The sequence below is a fragment of the Scleropages formosus genome, chromosome 3, assembly GCF_900964775.1.
Source record: "Scleropages formosus chromosome 3, fSclFor1.1, whole genome shotgun sequence".
NCBI classification, from domain to species: domain Eukaryota; kingdom Metazoa; phylum Chordata; class Actinopteri; order Osteoglossiformes; family Osteoglossidae; genus Scleropages; species Scleropages formosus.
In genome coordinates, this window is record NC_041808.1 from 9,205,746 (window position 1) to 9,225,247 (window position 19,502).

General features: G+C 44.3%; 1 long non-coding RNA gene across 1 annotated transcript in view; it reads left to right on the forward strand.

Moving 5' to 3' along the window:
- The first annotated feature begins 19,353 nt into the window (after positions 1-19,353).
- LOC108923787 (uncharacterized) overlaps positions 19,354-19,502 on the forward strand; it is a 37,779-nt gene continuing 37,630 nt past the window's right edge. Inside the window, exon 1 of the long non-coding RNA XR_001965247.1 lies at positions 19,354-19,502. This is a non-coding gene — a long non-coding RNA (uncharacterized LOC108923787).

Genomic DNA, 19,502 nt, shown 5'->3' on the forward strand with positions numbered 1-19,502 from the left:
CAGCGGTGAGGGAAAACGCATACGATTACTATGCCGAAGCCCAGAAATATACGGCGGCTTTCGAAACCGTAACTAAATGTTCTTTTCCCCACTAAAATTCATGGAAATGCGTGCAACTGCTGAAATTAAGCTGAGTCTGCCGGTATATTTACGTTCAAAGGCCTTGCGGTAGCGGACCATAAGTTGATATATGGTAGCAGTTTAGCATAACATACCATGGTCACTTTACTCCTTGGTTTTAATGTGATCCATCACCAACCACCACAGCAGTGACATAAATCATATTTCTCTGTACACCCAGTATACCGTAGTGTCTCGTGCGGACCGTACAGCTGTTTGCTCGCAAGCGCCGACTTAAAGCGATACGCAGATGTGGATATCGTAGGCCATACAGCGTTGCGGGAGCGTAGTGTACTGTAGCGTAGCGCTTGTCAGTGAACGCAAAGCCCACCAGTACCGTGGTCGGTACATTACATTAAATAATAGTGTAACGACCCGCGCTACTGTTTTAGGAGGGAGACCCGTCTAATGTGAACAGTTGCATTGTGGGGAATAATGTTGAATGTGGGTGTGCAACCACTGGGGGCACTTAGGGGGAAAATGATGGGGTGACTGTGCCTACAAGTGTGTTGGGAGAGAGAGCCTGGGGGTGCAAAGCAGGTGGGGAAGGCTGGCTGTAGGTGCAGATCCTGAATGAAACGGAGTCCTTGGAGTGGGAGCGTTATTTCTCTGGTGCCGGTGTTCTAACAAACCCTTCATCGTGAATGCTGCTTCTGCGTCTTTCTTCACCCCATCTAAACCCACGGTGCTGCGTGCCACAATAGGAACTTGAACATTCTCATTAAATAGCGTCTTTACATTCGTTAGGTTATAATCCAAGATGAAAATGTTAATGTAGACATTCCCTCGATTCCAATCAAGAGAGCAAATCAAGTCTGACTTGCAAATAAAATACACAGAGTTGCACATTATGTCACAAGAATAGAATCGCCGCGATACGTGCTTAGTTACGAACAGGACATTTTAGCTTCAATAAAAGGTGGAATGAGCGGCCGCATGAACGCGAGACAGAGAATATTTGTGAAACACAAAGGTGATCCCCGCTCCGCCGCTCCAAGGGGAACGTTAATAACGTGTATATCAGAACGTAAGAAGTAACCTCCCCGCGATCGGCCCCGGCAGCCCGGAGCGAACCTCTCCGTGTCGGCGAGAGGAGGAAGGGGGTCCGTCCAAACATATGCGGCTCACATTGTTCGAAGGTGTTTGGCAAGGGGGCTGGGCAGGGAGGGTCGTCGAAAAATACAGAGAAGGCTGCCACGTGTGGGATTAACGGCGGCGCAATTGGGTTACAGCAGTCAAGCAAGACGAAATGGCCGTGTCCCCGAGAGCAGCCGGAGGGACGACGGAGCAGCCCTCCGTCGACACGGGCACGGGCCTCCCGTTACCACGGCTACCTATCGACGGGACCCCCGCCGCCGCCACCCCTCTCCCCACTTCGACAAAATTGGCACAACAGGCAGAGAGGAGAGCGAGCGGGCCGTCTCCCTCCAGATGTTTGACTTTATGTGGGGGGGAGAAACAAATAAAACGGCAAAAAAGGAAGCGCTTTAGGTTTCCACAGAGCCGTGCCAAATGGTGAAACAATATGACAGAAACACAAATAAATCTCCCACTCCTTCTCTGTTCAGCCAAGGTCTGCCTCGTGTTTGTCAGATGCTGTTGCTGCTGATGGGGTCCTTATGGAAGCCCTTTATTTTTTCCTTAAAAGAAATTTGGCCCTCTTTCCTTTGGCAGCTGAAAACACACTGAAACGGGTTCGCGTCGGGTTTTTTTTTCTTGTCGTGTTCGTATGCGAAAATGTCGACGCGCGCCTGCCGCAGGACACCCTGTGCCTCGGTCCCGAGAGGCTCGCTGAGAGTATCAGTACGGTTTGTGCATGTAAAGTGGAAGGTGTTCGTTTCAACTGTAGGCTTCATCAAACGGAGGGGTGTAATTATGTCAGCGCCGTTCCTCGGCCGATGCCGTAAATGGCCTCCATTGCGAAACCCCGGCAACACCTCGGACTTCTGTGACTGTCTCCTGGTCCTTTTCTTACTGTTGCTGCCGCCGGCGATGATGATTATGATGATGATGATGTATTGCGGAGGTAAAAGCAAAGTGAGCGATGGGGCGGGTGCCTCTCCTTAGGTACCCTCCTTAAGAGCACCACGGACCGGCCGGTCACTCGGAGGCTGGGGGTATTTAACGCATCACGCAGGTAGACACATACAGTCCAGGGTTCCAGTCATTGTAAGCTAACATTTCGTCAGGTATGCCACTGATGCACCGGGGTATTTTTACTGAAGCAATTAAAGATTAAGTATCCTGCCTAAGGGTACAATAGAAAGACCTCACAGGAGATTTAAACCAGCCCATCAAGTCTTTAAGCACTATACTAACAGCAGTTTGCAGTTTAAGGTTTAGTGCATGCAGAAATGAGACTGGGATTACAATTTATGTAATGTTTGAATGTTTCAGACAGTGTAAACGTGTAAACCATGAATGCTCTGAGTAATATAGCCAGGATTCTGTATTTAATGTATTGACTGTAAAGGGGAAAGTCCTGTGTTTCATTCATAAATAAAGTGCAGCATCGTTTAATTCAAAGCCATATCAAGTATAAAATTATTTCCCAGTCTACCCCCCCCCCCCCCCCTTTAAAAAAGGCAATCTCTAGAAACTTTACATTTTTTGATTTTCTAATTACTTATCTATTAGAAATCCAATTATCCTTCGGAAAGTAATGAGAATAGGAGGTTTCTCAGAATTTAATTCTTTATAGTACATTCGGAAATGTAATGCGTCTGCTAATTAACTTTTTTCTCCGTGCGATTTAGGTAGATTTTATGATGTTCTTTTACACTATCAATTACTTTTAAACACTTTTTACGGGCTATCTTAATGATAAAATAGGATAATAGACTGAGGTAGTCGAGACTAATTAATGCATACAGTGCAAGTGTTCTTTTAGACATTAATCACTTACACAGTATTTCTAGGTCATAAAAACGAATCCACAAATGTGTTCTTTCTACATATATTGTTATGTACGTTAAATATACAGTATATTTGTATTTTTTGTATTTGCAAAGGGGTGTTAACGTCAGGTGATAATATTAAATATACTATGTGGACATATTTAAACTAGAGATTTGGAATTTGAAGTGTTTCAGAGTTACGAGCACAATTTATGGTTTATGCTATTTTAGGCTGGTTTCTTCCTACAAAATAAGAGATAAGTAAGAAACAATATATTTAAATTTAAGTTTACATCTATTTATTTAGCAAACGCTTTTCTCCAAAGCGACGCATGTCCGAGAGAACAATAGGAAGAGTGTGTTACATCCACAATAGGTAATTTAGAAATGATGCTCAACACTGTCTGGAAGCGTCATACAATCTTTGAGTTTCGGGCTTTTTTCCTGTGGCTGCATTATTAAAAGCCTGAGGTCGATTAAAAAATGGCAAGCGCAAATTATATTTCATAGGGGACATTTTCACTTCGATTCTTTAAGATGACCTACTGTTTGATGGGTAGACATCTCCAGAGCCTTTCCTGGGCCTTTTGCTCTTTTGGTTCCATAGAATGAGACCCGGATAAAATGTCCTCAGTTTCCTCTGTTTGAGTAAATCAGCACTTTGAAATTACTGGCACGTTTGTACGTAATAGTGCGTCTTGTCGGTAGAAAAAAAAAAACTTTTGTGAACTTGATTAAGACCCAGATTAATAAAAGGCAATCGGGCAGTATCAAAGCCCATTTGGACGTTGTGTTTATTATATTTAGGTGTCGTTCTTGCTACAAACGGGAAAGGAGCGGTCAGAGTTCAGCAATCAGGCCTTTGTTATTACATGAAATCAGAAAAAAATGTAAGTCCTGTCAATATGAATGTGGCGCCATCAGCGAAACTTAGAAGAAATGCAGAATTTTAAGTCTGCAGTGATTTAAACAATGCAGGATATGTTTATTATCAGATGACGGAAGGGGCAAGACCCGGTGCGTTCATTTAAACAGAATTTGAAGGTCAGCCTCTAACTCTGTAAACAGCAGGTATAGAGATATAAAATATTTGTGATGAATATTATTTTAAACCATTAGAAAATATCAAAGGGCATCTCGCTGCCCGACCTCATTCAAAAGACATGATGGAAGGATAAATAGTATAAGCAGTAAGAGCCATGTGAAAAGAAATAAGTTCAGAAAGAAAACAGAAGACCTACATTTATCATGTTTGGATCTGGTCAGTAATAAGTCTTGACTCTGGGCAACATAATAGTTAAAAAATCATATTTTAGTCATTTTTGTTCCATTTAAATGTTCTTGTCTTGACTTACCGCTGTATATTTACCCAGGCATTACCCATGATCATGGTGCAATAAATAAGATAACAAAAAAACTCTTGGGTCAAACTGACAAAAATATACCTCCACTGTGTTTATTTAATATCTTTTCAACGGTCACTTACCTTGTGAACGTGAGCGTAAATTAGGATTATTTTGCACTTTATTCACTTTTCTCTGTAAAAAAGAAAAAATAGGTTGTAAATGCAGTGTGGCCGTCTGAGAGGTACAGTGCCACTGGTCCTGTTCCTCTTTGGACAGCGGTGCTCCCACAGCACGCTCGCACCCAAAGCGATGTGCTGTGAGGTTTGCAGGGGCCACCGAGGTGCCCTAGTCCTCCACGGTGGTGCTGTGGAGCCGCAGCAGAGGGCAGTGTTGGCCAGTCCAGGGTCCCACAAGCCCCCAAGACACAGAGACAAAGCACGAATGGCAGGCAAAAATCTACGGACCTTTCCAGCCCTCCCTGCCTACCGGTCTTCTGCTCATCGTAGCCGAGCGACAGCATCCTCAACGCACACGCACGCTCTCACACGCACTTACGATCGCTTGTCGGTCGGTCGACACTCAAGAACTCGCCGTGCGCGTCGAGGGTCGAGGCGCCACGCGAGGTGGTCGGTGGGGCCCCTTGTCGACGGTGTCGTCCTTCTCTTTGTTCACGCCGCACCATCGCAAGCATCTAAACCAACTGCAATACAGAATAAATCTAAGGACGAGGATCCTCCTCCTAAGTTGTGTAAGAAATTAAATTGTTAATGAGTCACCTTCCTCAGTCCAGATGTCACGCCGAATCATGTTGTTCATCTCACAGCTGACCCTAGTCTGGTTTTCTTTCTAATGCCGACACCGCTGTGTTTGCCAGGTTCAGATCCTTTCGCTTCCAACTTGTCGTATGAACCTACATCCTTCTGGTGACAGCACCGTGTTCAGTTTCTTTGTGTCTTTGTTTTTGGAGATGCAGTTGCTGGATGCATCAGGGCTCATCCGCATACTTAGCCCATGAGCACTGCCGTCAGCTGGGGTGTTAAAAATTGTGTTAAAACATTAGGCATTTGGTTTCCAGCAGACTGAGCTAGATGAGAATGCTAAGAAGTACACACACACGCACACACACACATTGGCTGAAGCCACTTGTCCCAAGTGGGGTTGCGGTGAGCCGGAGCCTAACCCAGCGACACAGGGCGTAAGGCTGGAGGGGGAGGGGACACGCCCAGGACGGGACGCCGGTCCGTCGCAAGGCACCCCAAGCGGGACTCGAACCCCAGACCCACCGGAGAGCAGGACCCGTAAGAAGTACAGTTGATTCTAAAGATTTTTTTTGGCGTTTGTTACTACGCTTCTTATGTATTACCCCACATGGGCATGTTTTTCAAGGAACCGAGAGGCTCCCTAAAAAGGTTTTTAAGGCCCTGGAAATCTAAGGTTGAAATGAAATCAGTGTGTGTGACTCAACGGGCCTTTTCCAACAGGCTCTTTCCATCACTTCCAATTTCCCACGACTTGAAATTTCAGAAGTCCCAGTAAATTTAGTCAACAACGGGATCCTTTAATGATTCCCCTAATGAATCATTAACATACGCAGCTGTTGGAGGTACAGTACTTCCTTATTATGGTAGCACTTGCATGCCCAAGTATTGAAACTCTTTTAATCAGAACAGACAACATTCATAATTTGATAAGTCAGCAGTGGGTGTGTGATGAAATGAAACAGCAGTCATTTATTTTAGCGCAGAAACAGCCGTAATGTGACTCACCAGTTTAAGTAATTAATATTTTTTAAATAAAGTTTCATAACATTGTCTTTCAGACAGTTATTAATTATGAAAGTAAATGGAATGATTCCTCTTGTCAGGTCTCATTTAAAAACAAGAAAAATCCTTGTCAAATCTATGGCTGGAAAAACCATGTATTAATTTAATGAAATTTTAGGATTTTTTTTTTTCTTTTTTGTAACCAGCAACAGCTGAAGGTCAAGGAAAATTTCGTAGACCTTGTAAGCACAGAGTTTTATTGTGCCTGTGAAATTTAACACTATAAAAATAACCTGACAAAGACAAGGCAGGTCCCGGAGATGATGTCGCAGATGGGATTTGTTTTTTGGAGCATTTTAATATCTAGGCAAACAGTTTGTGAGAGCAGGAGATGGAGTTTAAAATACCAGAGGGAGCCCTCTCTAGTGAGACGATTCCCAATTAGTATTGGGCTGATATTTCTTTGTCGAAGTGTTATATGTTCATTGGTATGAAGTTCCAAGCCGTTAGGTGCAAAATTTTGCTCTCATCATCACACACATTCTTAAGTGACATGTCTTAACTCACAGTCAATTCCTTACAAGCGTCTTGGAGTCAAAAGAACCAATTTGCCATTTTTGATAAATTCTGTCAACAAGAATCTCTTTAAATCATAGAATAATACGTTAGAATAAATACAACCACAAGTGAGACAAAGGAAAAGTTTAGTAGAATTTGCACTTTTCAAGCGCACTGGAAGAAATACATAAAAATTAATGAAAAATCTATACATTTTTTTTTTTTATTAGTAGAAACCTTTTTAATGTTGGCTGCAACATACTTTGACCTTTGCAAACTGTGAACATTAACATTAATATAGGAAAAAGCACTGGCTGACAGAACATGTCTGGTAGATAGATAAAACTGTCCAGAAACAGAACTTCCTTAAATCTGTGTCCCAGGAAGATGTTGTCACCATAAATAAAGAAGGTGATTTTTTTTTTTTTGTGTTGCCATCAGACGAAAATAATTAGTAGCAGTACGAGATGTGATTTACAGTCCCAGCAAATGATGTCTGTGTATTTCAGGCTCATGCTGGAAATCGTACTACAGCGGCTTTCCTTATTTTCACATGATGTTCAAATGTATCTCCTCTTGGACTCTTAGGCTACGAGACAGAATAGGCCGTGCAAATACGGGAACAATTAGTATGCACATAAACATCTAAAAAAAGGCCAAAAGGCTGTGACAAATGGACTTTCATTTGGATAAGAGCCTTCAAAGTCAGGCTGTAGTTTTAGTGCATTTTCTTGAAATAATTATTGTTCTTGGCAAGAAGATAGATGTGCCCTGGCGTGATTAACACTGTATGACACAGGCAGGCGCCCGGCTACGGTGCTCGCAGCAAAAATGTAATGTCTATTATTTTGAAAATTATTCAATTCTTGCACGATCAAGTCTAATGTGTCTTAACCACCCCTTCCTGAGCAGATATTAATCAAAGACAATCATCTTTTGAACTTATTTATTTTTTTCCCCGTCTTTCGAATTTTGCTGTTACTTAGGCTTCGTTTAACAGAGCTTCATCCGGAAGGCTACGTCGCCAAACAATGTGTTTTGAGAGCGATTGCATTTGTTCCGAATTAGAACAACTTTTAATTGCGTGTACCGGCTTGCCAAAGGAAGGATTTTTTTTTTTGACATTTCCTGTGTGTAACCTGAATTGGTGGAACGACGCCCTTGGTATATTTATGAACAAACGTTCTTATGTAGGAATTAAAGTTAAGATCTGAAAACCAAATGCAGCTACCCACCTTATATACAATTTTAAACTGAATATATTTTTGTATTTGTGTATCAGTTTGATTTTATTTTTACATTTGTATTTTCATCGCTATATATCTGGTAGTAGCTAAAGTTGAACCTTAGTAAGGTCAGAAAAATATATGCAACATTTATTTAACGTTCTATTCTACACACTGTTTGACCAAAGTTTTGAAACACAATCATAAATAGAGCTTTTTCGGTGCATCGGTCAGGTTTCCGGTACATGAATCACACACTTTCGTCAGTTTTTTTTTTTACTGCACAAACAGAAATTTGTACAGGAACTGACGCTTAGACCGAACATGAAAATAACGTCGAAGCTTTTGTACTTATCCTACTTGGATTAGCAATGTGAAAATCTTGAGAATGAACATGCTGTGGCTGTAAAACTGGATTTGTGTACTTTTCATATTATGTATGGCTACACTTTGGTAGGTGGAAAAACCTGCCTGCTGCAGGCGTGGAAAATTAAATACAAGAAGCTTTGAGGCACCTTTCTGAGCTTGAGTGTGTCCTACATCGTGTGCCTGAAACAGTTGCCAAGAAAGCCCCGAGGTGCTGAGACCATGTCGGGTTCGTAAATGACGGCAGACATCTTCAGTTAAGGTGCCGGCGTGGCGAATGTGACGAACCAAGGCGAGCGTGTAGAGATGCAGCCAGGATGGGGACAGCACGGTAATTCACGGAAGGTTCCAGAAGGCAAATGTGGGCGGATCCTCAGCTCCAAGCGGCATGTCCTCACCTCAGCGCAGGATGCATGTGCACCCGAGACCCTTAGTGATCCTCTCACTCTTTCGCTCCTGTCCCTCCCCCACTGAAAGCTTGCTCCTCAGGCAGGGGGCCGCTGCATCCTGTGCCCTCCCAGGTATGCGTTCTCCCGGCACGCGTGGCTCAGACAAAAGTGTCTTTGTGTGCTCCGGCCCTGCGGTGCAGGAAGCCTGACGGAGTTCAACAGTTGAAGGGGATTAACCCCTTCCTGGCCCTTCCAGCGCATGGCAACCAGGAATAGGGGTAGTGTTACCCTGGCCAGCCTTAGGGACCCCATGCTGTGATTAATGGCCTCCCGTTGATGAGGACTCGTGCCTGGTTTCATTTTTACCTTTCAGCAAGAATTGCACTTTGAAGTACTTGCCCCGTTCCGTAGACAACTGTCAAAATGTTATAATGCAAACCTTTTTTCTTTCTTCAAGCATTGCTGGAATAAGCAGTTTAAGGGATCTATATGCATTTAGAAATATACATGAAGCACACATTGTGAAATGTGTTGCAACACAAAATTAAGCACGTTTACTTGTATAACCACACTAACCATGCAATTTCTAAGCCTCTTTTCATTTCAGGCTTGAATCCGTCAGATTCCCGTGAATTTGTGTTTAACAGGCCAACTTCATTTAACGTAGAAATCAGGGGAAGTTGCTACTCTATTGTTGGTCAAGCTGAAATGTATTAAAAGGCTAAATGTATGCAATTTTCACACATAATTACAGTAACACTGTGTTTTAGCAGGGTCAAAAGGCTAATATAATTCAGCATAATCATTGGAAGAACTGTTCATTATGGACAAAAGCATAATAGAAAATTAAATAACAATGGAAAGAGAAGTGGCACATGTTTTGGCTCCGATATCTCCAATTTATTCAGGCAGAAGAAGGAGGTCTCACCTCTGCCAGGCTGCTTTTGATTTTTGCTTGACTAAGCAAATGCCTGAGATGATGGAAGCGAGAGAGGGAGAATGTTCACTGAAGGAGCAACTATCTCTCTCCAGAGCATTGGGGTCTCGACAGGCAAATTCTCACTCATCCTCTCTCTCTAAATATGGATTTGTATTGTCCATATATTTTTCACTATTACATTTCAGGACATAACGTAAAGTAGCCAGACACAATCTCATAATGCAGTGTTTTCATTATTTCTAATGAGAATGGATTATTGTAGAACAATAATGATACCAAGGGAGGAGAAAGAACTTATGGAACTTAAAGAGCCAATATCTCGAAAATGACTTGGGATCAAAATGTACGCTTTTATTTTCTTTGTATAGCGAAAGGAATGCTCATTTTTTTTGTAATTTAGTCATGTAATTTTTACTTTACCAAAATGATATAAACCCTATATTCGAAACACATTAAAACTCCCCTTCTTTAAAAAAAAAAAGACCCCTATCCCGGGAGCTGAGATGGCAGCATGTTCACGGTTATGTAATTGTCGTGTAGTGCGACTATAGCACAGCGTGCAGCGGCCGAGTTGACATTAGGACATATCCTTTCTCCTTTTTATCCCGATTTCTGCCTCCTGTAGAGCGCAGGGAGGCTTATGTTTATTGTCTTTGTGGGGAGGTCTTGATAGAGAAGTTCAACAGGCAGGCCGTGGATCAGACTCGCGTTGAACCCCCACTGGGGCTATAGAGTTTTCACCACAAGAGTCTGCTTCAGACTCACTGTGTGAGATCGCTCCGCGATAGCCAGGGGCGTACCAAAATAAACATATACACACATGCTCCTGGCAGTCTGGGGCCTGGAGCCCAATGGCACTGTAAACATCCTATGCTCACGACCGGGCTGCCGTCTCTCCGTTGGGGCGCAGATCAGAGAGACTGACGCTGCCCTGGAAAGACTGTCTGAGCCACGTCACGGCAATGGGACGGAGACAGAGAGGCCACCCGACAGCAGGGTTCTCCTCCTGGCATCTCCTCTTAGTTCTTCTGGGCTGTACCCTGAGGCCGCCGCTTCCCTGTGCTTTGCCTTCACCTGTTTATCATGTCCCCCCAGTCCCTATCTAACCCCAGGTTAATGCCGCTGGCTTACAAATTAACGATCCCCAAAGATTTACCTATTCCCAAGGTTTAGAGTAAGACGTATGCTTTTTTTGTATAACGGTAATTGCCCAAAGCTATCCTTACCCCGCAGAAACAAATAAATCACTGCTAAGTTTGTGTTCTCTTTTTTCTTCTTTCTTTTTTTTGTGTTTGAGTGAAATGCTGCGTTCAGTGCCTCAATCAGCGTTACTAAAGCAAGCGGCAGCGCGGCGATCGTCTTGACCTTGCTTTCTCCAATAGCGAAGATGAACGGTGAAGGGAACAAATGGGAAGAAAAGAAGGACGTCAGCATTGTTTGCTAATTCAAGTGATCCCGCACGTCAGTCAGGGTTTTAGCGAGCTAGCAATTGCATTAGATTGGGACTTGGCAGAGTTTCCGGGCATGACATTAATATAGACAAGGCATGTTAAGGAATGCTCGAGTGCGTTGTTACGGAATTGCCACCGGAATACAGGGGTAAAAGACTAATCATATATCCGTCATGTTGACTAATTAGACTAATTAATGATGCACAGGTCGGTGCTCTGCATGCCAAGGAAGTGACAGAACCGTAGCAATAATGGCCAGAACCTGGTGTAGTATTTCTCGCGAACAGACGAACGCGCATGGACGCTTTCCGGGATTCCTCAGAACGCACACGCGGGAGACCGTACGCGAAACAGACGAGACGCCTGGTACCCGACGCAAAAGCCGGCCTTAATATCGTGTATTAAAAATCGCCCTGACGGGTTCTGCTCAGATGGAACATGTAAAAATGCGCCAAATGCACACCATGTCTGGACACTGATAGAGGGTAGCATAATAAAATGTATATACCCAGCACTTTATACAAGGCCCATCTGATGGCGGGCAAGATTGATATCCCATAATGCTTTGTCTTGATGAGACAATGAAAAATGGCCCCCGCCACTGTCGTGTCAATATCAGAGCTGGAAATGCACCGCTGCTTGTGGGTTTTATTTAATCCAGTTTTCTTTAAGATGATAACTCTTGCTGCATTTCAGGGCCTGTCTGTCAGCTTGACATTGCAATATTCCTCCACTCCTCTGCTTCCTAGTCGGTTTCATTTATTTTAAAATACCATTTCACACCCTGCTGGCTTTAACTAGGTATTATACAGTGTTCAGGGAGAGTTTGGGAGATTGAATTGTGACAGAAACAACACTTTTTCCGCTGAAAATACAGAATACTGTAAACGGCAGACTCCATAAAGGCAGCGGAGCTCACGATGATATGCCCCCCCCCCCCGATTCTGTTCCTACTTTTTCCTGCTTTAGCAAGCTTTGGTTCCAGGGCCGCTCTGCCTGTCGAAACTGTATTAAATGTACCCCTGTTTCGACGTCTGAGGTTATTTTTGTTCCCATCAGAACACCAAGAGTGACTTTTCAATATCGAGACACGCAGTATTTACCACAGGCAGATGTGTGGCTGTCTCAAGGAGATGGTGACGTTCCCAGCCATGCTAATTCTGCCTCCACACACACACACACACACACACACACACACACATACACACACACACACACACGCACACAGTGCCCGTGTCTCGCATCTGCACAGTACGTCACAGGCAATATTTATCCAGCGAGGGAAATTAGGCTGAAGCTGATGTCGAAGAGGTGAACATTCAATAAGAGTGATAGAAAAAAATAATGGCAAAGATCCATGATTGGCCCTTATGAGAGAGGAGGGATTTATATTCTGCAAAGTGGCAGTGTAGAAAATGACAGATAAAATACATAAGCAAACAATTTGCAGCCAATCTGGCTGTGTCTAATTTTTTATGTTTTTATATTTTGGTTCCATATTGAAAGATACAAGACAAATAACTGTAATGACTTGGTAACTTCTCACAACGATGTGTTGTTTGTCTGTCTCCGATTCCAGTTTAATTAATTTTAGATTATTACAGCCTGTGTAGATTCAAGTAGGTTATGTGTATTAAGATACATTCTCGATAGTGGTGGATAAGTAAAAATTATGTAAATTGTAGAAATTTTCATTGCATTACTGTAACGTTACCACAAATGATTAAATAACATATTGCTCAGAAGCAGAATACTTTTAAATGATTTTAGATCAAAAGAAAGAAAATGCCTTATTTGCATTGCTTGCTTTTTATTATTATTATTTATTTTTTTTTTTTATTATTTTGTTGTTCACAGAATGTCAGAATGGTTCTTCCTAACAGGAACTTACCTTGATTTTACACACACAACCCTTGAGCCAAGGTAGCGACATTGCCTATACAGATTAATCTTTTTATTGTCAAAACCTGCTTGGAAGCATTTGAGATAAACAAATTTACACATGTACACAAACACACACACACACACACACACACACACACACACACACACACACACACATTCTCAGAACCGCTCGTCCCATACGGGGTCACGGGGAACCGGAGCCAACCCGGTAACACAGGGCGTAAGGCCGGAGGGGGAGGGGACACACCCAGGACGGGTGTACACAAACAAGTATACTACATTTGCGTATGTTGTGGTATCTGTGTAGGTGTTTTGACAAAAACAGTAGAATTAAATTTTTTGCCAAGAAAGGGTGTTTTCAAATGTATGTTTTCAGGAATAGTTGTCCTGGTTTTGTTACAAGCAGAGTTTGGCGAAGAGACTGTGTATTTGCAGCTGCCCTCATACATCGCCGTGCACTTTTGTCTCATTTGCCACTTGCTGAAGAACGCGTGCTTCTGCGACTGCCGAGGCCGGGCTTCCGACGTGCCCGGCCACCAAAGGAGCGCCTTGGAGTTTGCCGGGCAGTCTCGCCAGCCTCCCGGCAGCAGTTGCCGTCGCTGACATATCAGCGATGTTTATTAAGAGATGACAAGTCTATCAGGTCTCATAAGCAGGCTCTCACAGTCGGGAGATCTTTTGTTACTTTGGGATGGTATCATCAATCTTGTGGTGCTCTGCTCTCCTGAGCAGTTGATGGCAAACACGGATCCCCTCCCTCCCGGCTCGCTCAGCGCGGCACGGCGCGTCACGGCAGGAGGCAACGGGCGGACGCGGCTTCCCGGGAACGCCACGCTCCACCGGCCGCTGACGCACCGGGCGCCTGGGGCGGGGGGGAGCGAGGAAGCCAGGTTGGTGCAGAACTGGTGACATGCAATGAAGAGTCATGAAGGACTGTTCCATAATGCCGTTATTGTTGTAACATTTAACCGAGCTTTTGATGGAAGACCCACCTCTTGGTTCTGCTCCCAAGGTGCCACTTCAGAGCAGCTTGACTTAAACCCTCTTTATTATTATTATTTTCCGCCTCGCAGATGCTTTTGTTCAAAATAACTTAATATATTTATTCAGCTGTTTGTTGTAATAGAGAAATTCAAGTAAAGTACCTTGAGTAAGGGTGCTAGAGTAGTGCTTCTTGCAGGATGTGAACCAGCAGCCCTCGGATTACCAGTTCTTAACCACTATACTGCCTGCTGCATCACACTATGAATTTATGTGCATAATACTGAGACAGACAGAACGCAATTTGTTCACCTGTCCAAACATTAATACATTCCGCATATTAATTTACGCGGTGCGGCAGAATTGTTTCATTATCACCTTGCTGTTGGGTGCAATACCAACTGTTACTTTTCATTCGTACAGGTTTTCACCGCAATTGTTGTGCGTGCATAGGTGTCAACAGTGTGTGAGCTGAGAGTTCAAGGTGTACGTGGTGCGACATGGGGTGTTTAGCGCCTGAGCGCCTCCAAACCTGCCGGGAAGAATTCCTCAGCAAAAGCGAGACGGGTTGCGGCACTGACGTACGAGGAGCTCTCAGCAAAGTGTCATAACTTGTATGTAAATCTAGGCCACTTGCTTTGCCCTGGAACATACACCTTCATTAAGTGGATTCCAGTAGATTTATGGCCTCCGCACCGCAATTCTCCGCTCCTGCCGGATGGTTAAAGCGTTGGACCCCACTTCTCTGTTGGCTAGAACCACTAAATCCATAACTCTACTGCCCGTGTTGACAGCAAGCATTTTCTGATGCCATGTGTTTGTCAAGCTGATTTCCACCTTGGTGTTTTGACCCTCGCAGACTTCGGACCGCTGCGACCCGGTATTGGGCTAGCGGCTCCTGTCACGCCCACGCCCTCGAGCCAAATGACCGCACCTGCCCTGAATCGGAGCAGCGGGGTTTCAAAGAAGCCGTGTCGGCTCACCTGGTTGCAGAACCTCATTGAGTCAACCTGTTTCTCCTGCGATAGTGAAAGAACCCTGCTTACCTCCTCTCGCTTCCAGTTCCTCTTCGTCCTTTGCCCTTCGTTCCCTGTTCTCTGCCTTCCCGGTTCCAGCTCTCCTGCTTCGCCTGATCGACTTGGATTCCCGTCTAGTCCCAAGAACAACGCCTGTGCTTCGAACGACCCAAGCCTGTCCCCGACTACGGTCCTTGTTTGTTCCCACAATCAACAAACCTTCAAATGGGTCCACACCAACTCCTCGGTCTCCCGCCCTCGTCCCTGACGGTTACTGATACTGGAGGATCAATCTTTTTTTGCTTAGAATGTAATCAGTTAAGTCCTAAAAATATATAAGTTGTATATATTTCCCTTAAAAAGCAAGTTCTGTTATTTAATGATAAATGGATTTTTAAAATTATTTGTTAAAATTAAGTTGTTGCGTCAGCGCCGTCATCTCTGAATGCTGATGTTTTACCGTACAAACTGGACAACCTGACCATGGACGTTTGCTGGTGCACAGCAGATGAGTATCACTTTTCCTTCGAAAAGTCTAGCCCATACTTTCTTTATCCATCTTATAGTAATTACAGCAGGCGTGCGCCCACGAGTGATCTAATGCAGGCACCAGACAACAGCACTGGATGTATATAACCAGTCTTGCTTTACTGCGGTTGGTTCTTCCCTTCGCTACATCAGTTGCTAAACTTCACCAGTGCAATTTCACTGCATTGATTAACATGGAAGCACTGATGCCTCTGCCATTGTTATTAGTATTCACTTACTGTCGTTCACAGCGTAATGTCAGGATCGCGGTGCCCTGGTGCTTATCCTGGAAGCACAGGGTGTAAGACTAAGGAGGGTACACCCTGGATGGGACGCCAGTCCATTGAAGAGTACCCACCGTCACACACACGCACACAGAGCCGCTCATACGGTCACACGCTGCAGGCAATATAGATTGTTCAGCCGATGCTTCCATCCGAGGAGACATACGGTATTAAGTTTTTACATTTTCGTGTTCGTTTTACGTAACAGGGTTAAACTGAAATTTATCAATCACAAACACTTAGATCCGGGTCAATTTTACGTAGCTTTTATTCGCGAAAATTGCACATTGGTGATCAGTTTCACTTAGACTGTACTTAAACTGTGAAATCTATATATTCAATCAACAAGTCGGTTGCAGGAGCCCGGCCGCTCGAATTGGCGCCGAGCACGGCCCGCACCTCGGAGCGGAGCTAACGCAGAGCCAAGCACGCGCTCCGGAGGGAACGTGCACTAATTGCTTTTTCCAGGATGGCGGTGCTGATAATCCACACAATAATATACAGAGGAGCGCTGACTGTCCGGAGGGAAATACTCCTAACGAAAGAAATTTCCATTTCACCCCGTAATCAAATTCAAACTCTTTAATTCAAAAGCCAACAATGGAGGGGGAAAAAATGTGCTGGCCTTGGTACAGAGAGGCAGGAAAAAAAAAAAAAAAAACGCGAGGCCAATCTTGCCCATTAACAATGCTAACTCTTACACCAGGAGTGTTTCGCACAAATTAGCTGCGAGAGATTGTTAGTTCAGGTGTTTGACGTAATTGAATTCTCCGTTGAAAAGGCCGCTATGAATAAATGGCAAAGCACTGATTAAAGGGAGGGTCTCTGCAATTCGCCATTGTGTTTTAGATTAACTCCCTTGAAAAGCCGGTGAACATTTCCCCATGACTGGTATTCACTATAGCGCCAATGGGTCACATAAAGCACCATAATAAGACTCTAATTGTGTTGATCATGTTTTCCCCTTGTTTTATTTTTCTATGAAAGCTCCGCATAGAAGGATGTATCGGCCTTCTTTATTGTCTTCGTAGTTCTGCTTCCAGAACTTATTTTCCGCCATCAGAAGGCGATTTAGAGCTATAACAGATGGCAAAGCGAGCGTTTTGTTTCTAATAAATTGTTTTTCAACACCGAGTTGCCATATTTCCCAACTCAAATCAAAAGTTAAGAGTGGCGAAGCTTCCGGATGGCAGTGTAACAATTCAATGTTGAGCAATGTTTCGTCTTGTCGGGAGAGAGCGAAACTCATCTGCTCCGAAGACTTCGAAAAAGACAAGTGCGGAAGATGGCTTTCTCCCGCGTATGCGCCGTGCGCGCCGTCACCTTTTGACAGGCCCTTTGTGAAGTAAGGCTCCGACAAACAGAGAGCTTGTTTGCGCTGATGAGTTGTCCTTAGGCGCTTGCTTGTTTGTGCTCTTTAATGTTGCATTTGCTCTTGGATTCCATCCACAGATCCGGGGTTGTGTTCTGCAAGCGCCCGATTGCGTGCGGCTGTAAATTCCTCCGCATCTTTTATTAGCCGTTCCGCAAAGTGCGCGTGGGTGAGCGCGCATGTGCGTCGTGTCCAGGTGGTGCATTGTGTTAACAGACACAGATAATAATCGCCGAGGAAATAGCCCCGGCTGGTCTTGAGTCGGACGGCTTGCTCTGACCTCGCCACCCTGCCGCTATCCGTCAAGTTGTCCTCCCTTCGACTTTTCACCCCTTGATCCCTCCGTCCTGCTCTGGAGGAAGGAAAAACAGCTTAAGGACTACAGTGCACATATTGAGCTGGTTTTAGAAGCCCCCCCGCCCCAGCCCCAGCCCCAGCCCCATACCTCCCCCACAACTATTCCAACCCCCCACCATTACCAAACACAGCGGCTCAAACTCCCACCCCATCAGTCTCCTCCCCTCCCTCCCCTCCCTCCCTCCCTCCCTCGCTGTTCGGGTGTGACGCTCCTTTATCTCGGACTGTGACCAGCCTGTAGGAAGCGTAGTTCTCATAGCTGGTTTCCAGCGATGAGAATCAAGTGAACAGAGAGTGAAATCACAGGTGAAAAATTACCAGCCCCCCCCCCAGCACCACCACCATTATGTGATGATAAGATAAAACGTGACATCCCCTCGTCCCTCACTGTCCGTCTCATTTCGTATTTTACTCTGTATTCCATGTTTAGCGTGTTGGATTTCCAGCCCTGGGTCTGTTGTGCCCCGCGCCTTATTATAGCTCCCACTGTGTCTATTTGTTTGTATTTGTCTAAGTATTTATGGCAGTCACCTTTCAAACCAATTTCTCAGATCCTGTGTTACGGTATGATATATATAAAATGTCACAATATAAATCAAGCACACAAAGAAAAATTACTGTGATGTTAAATATATTATAGTTTGATGTCAATATACATTTTGTTTATTTGTTAGCTGTCATATTAGTAAAATTAACACAGAAAAAAACCTAATCCACTGTGCCCCGTGGTGGAGGAAATAACTATAGTGACAATCTAGTGTTCAGTCACGGTGCACGAGTCTTCCCAGACGGAAAAATCACATAACCTTTTCAATACATTTCCAGCATGAAATATAAAAATGACCAAATGGGATTTTGCTAAACCTTCCACAGAGGGAATAACAGATTGAAGCGAAAAGTAAAGGGAAAAAAAACTGCCTTTCGTGAGTTTATATTTTGGTTCTTTTGGGAGCAGCGACATTCGTCACAGAAGTGAAACTCCAAGAGGCTGTTTTAATCTGCGTGGTCAACATGACTTGATCACGCAGTAACATGAATGAGGAGGCAGTTGCATTGCCTTTACTCGTTTAGTTAACGCTTTTCTCCAAAGCAACTTACAATGTTAAATTGCAATTATTTACTCATTGATACAGCTGGGTAATTTTACTGGAGCAATTTAGGGTTAGTATCTTGTCCAATGGTACTACAGCCAGAGGTGGATATCAAACCTGCAACATTTGGACCAAAGGCAGCAGTTCTACCCGCTACACTACCCGCTGTTTATTCCTGTTCGACCCCTAGACAGTTTCAGGTAATCCCATAATTTATATGGATTATTTAAAATAATCTGTTACGATCAAAATGGTTGCGGGATCCACCGATGAGATCTCGTCTTTATCAAGATCTTGCACACCATGGGTCACCGGCACTCGTCCTTGAGAGCCGCCGTTTATGCTGGTTTCCGCTTTCGCTTTAAATAATCATTTGGTGAGAAAAATCAGCTCCAATTACATTTCAGGTTCAAATCAAGCACTGAGTAAAATGTTTTTTTGCAAAACCCGTTGGATCAAATCCCTCCAGAGATTTATGCTGGTATGAAATGAAATGAAATATTTTTATATCCTTTTAGCTTGTAACCAAGTCGTCGTGCCAGGCCAGGTTATTTTGCAGTGATTTAACTCCTCTTCCAAACAGACACCTTGAGCTCGCGTCACACGAACCGCACAGAGCGCTGCAGCTTTTAACTTTGCGTTGTGCGTGCGCCTTGTGCGCACGCTCGTTCGCGTAAGCCACCCCCCAGGTCTCTGGCACGAACGCGACTGCATCGGGGGTGTGTTCCCAAGAGTCGCTGTACCAAGGCCAAAGGACCTTCAGAAAGCAGGACGGCGAGTCCGTTCCCGTGCCGCGGCGTTGCGGTGGGTGAAGTACTCGGCATTATTCTGCTTTCAGGACGCATAGAGGAGGCCAAAGCACCCCTGTGCAGGAGAACTCAAGGAAGGAGAGGCACCCGACCCACTCTGCCG